Source organism: Geospiza fortis, unplaced genomic scaffold (genome assembly GCF_000277835.1).
Source record: "Geospiza fortis unplaced genomic scaffold, GeoFor_1.0 scaffold54, whole genome shotgun sequence".
Classification (NCBI taxonomy): Eukaryota; Metazoa; Chordata; class Aves; order Passeriformes; family Thraupidae; genus Geospiza; species Geospiza fortis.
This window is the reverse complement of record NW_005054301.1, coordinates 15,966,931-15,968,965: the sequence shown is the minus strand read 5'-3', so window position 1 is coordinate 15,968,965 and position 2,035 is coordinate 15,966,931. Positions and strand designations below refer to the sequence as shown.

General features: G+C 49.5%; 1 protein-coding gene across 1 annotated transcript in view; it reads right to left on the bottom strand.

Annotated features, from left to right (window-relative positions):
* TMEM229B (transmembrane protein 229B) overlaps window positions 1–1,512 on the bottom strand; it is a 33,131-nt gene extending 31,619 nt beyond the window's left edge. The window contains exon 1 of the mRNA XM_031064358.1: window positions 1,395–1,512. The gene's annotated coding sequence lies outside the window, so the exon portion shown is untranslated. The remainder of the gene's footprint in view (window positions 1–1,394) is intronic.
* Between the last annotated feature and the right edge of the window lie 523 nt (window positions 1,513–2,035).

The window sequence follows — 2,035 nt, the reverse complement described above, 5'->3', positions numbered from 1 at the left end:
CCCAGCCGCTTCCCTCGGCCCGCAGGCGGGGGGCCGGCCCGGCGAGCCCTCCCGGGGCCATCGCGGGGCACAGAGCCTGAAGGCGGCGGGGTAGCCCCAAGGGAGGGACCTGCGTCCCCTGGAGAACCGGACCCTGCCGGTGCGGGCTCGTGTGTGCTCAGGTGAGCGTCGGGAGCACCCTGCCCTTCCCAAACGCCTGGAGTGTTGGCTCCGGCCGGGAATACGAAGTAGCACAGTGCGCCTTGGCTGCTGAGTCTGCAGTACGAGTCCTTCATATTTACTCCTCCAAAGAAATTTGTAACAAAAACAAATAAACACACACACTACATCAGCTGAGGGATGTAACCCCCGTGCGCCTTTTGTGGCATCTGGACGCTTACAGGATATTCCTGCAGTGCAGGAAATCAAACGCAGCTATCAAAGGAAGTATTTGTCTGCAGCTTCTGTATTAAAATAGGGAAACACAATCTCTGAAAAATGTGTTTTTCCACCCAGAAGGATCTCTCCAGATTCAGAAAACTTCCCGAGGAAGAATAGTAAGAAAATAAATTTCAAGCATAGGTAGTAAAAATAAATTAAAATCCTTTCTCTGGCTACCTTAACTCTTCGGCAGCACAAGAACACAGGAAAAAATGCCCTTCTTTGGAATGAGAAATCAAGCAAACAAATGCCGCCTCCGTACCTCTGGCTTCCCTCTGAAAGAACGGAGGTGCAGGTAACTGGCAGCTCTCTGCGGTTAGGGGTAACTGGGTAGTGCCTCTGAATGCCTTATAGTCTTCAGATAAAAGTGCGCAAGGTTTTTAGTTCTGTCCGTCTCCAGAGAGAGACATTAACATATTCTGGGATAAAATGGTAACCTGGAGTGACACAAATGCAGAAATGGCAATTGATCTTGAGCCCAGAGATCTGTCTTTAACCAGCACCCTGCTTTTCCTAATGGGTTACTGACTTAGGGCTCTTGTCTGATCTTCCCAGGCCTCTGATGCAGTCCACATTTTCTTTCTCACAGGCACAAGGACTCCTACCTTCTGTAGTACCAGAAATGATGAGCTAATGCCTTTAGCAGAATAAGGATGTTTTTATGACCTCTGTTTAATGACTCAGCATTTCTGGTTTCAATAATAAATAGTCCCAATAATGAGGCAACATCGGATCTGTGCAGGCCCCAGATCAATTATGATGAAGGATTCTCAAGATGTCTGGCAGCAGTGGCTCTGTTAAAAGCAGGTGCTCTCTGGAGAGGCGGCTCCCTCAGCCCCAGAGCGGCAGGGCCAGCAGACGCCGCACACGCCGGAGGCGCCGCGGCCGTGCGCTGAGAGCTCTGCGTAACGCGGAGTGCCCGGGCTGCTGCCCCGCGTTCCTCTGCGCTCGCCCGGGGAGCTCTGTGTACAAACCTCTCTAGCTGCTCCGAGGATGCCACAATGCAGCAAACCAGCCTGTCACCGAGTCACCTGATTGCACAATCTCACTGTGAGAGCTGGAGATGCAGAAAGATGGAGCGTTTTAAAGGGGAAATGGAGAATAACGCGCAGCTAGCCCTGCCTCAGCAGCCTAGCTGTGCAAGCTAGGGCAGCGCTGCTTGTGCTGGTGACCTCAGGCTGGATAAAAAACCCCACAATTGCTTTGTATAAATTTCAACAGAGCTGAGAAGGAAAATGGTAAAATAGCTAAGACATCTTTGATGTTCTAAAGAGCACCTTAAAATACCATATCCAGTTAGGCAGTTGGAGAAGACAGCAGCCTGAAGCAGTGTTTATGTATTTATTGTGAAATAGCATCCTTTGAAAGCACCGAGGACCATGCTAGAGATATAGTCAAGAGAGCGTGAGAGAGATAATTTCACAGTATGAGACACTATGAATGTTTCACACCATGAAAGGAGAGAATGCCTTACAAGGAGCAGAGGAAAGGTCAAAGAGAGGGGAAGAAGAGAGCTGAGAGATGCTCACCTACAAGAAGGAGAAATCAACATCCAAAGATGGATCAGAAAAAATGAGAAGCACATGTAGGGAATGCATAAATCTGTATTCTCCTG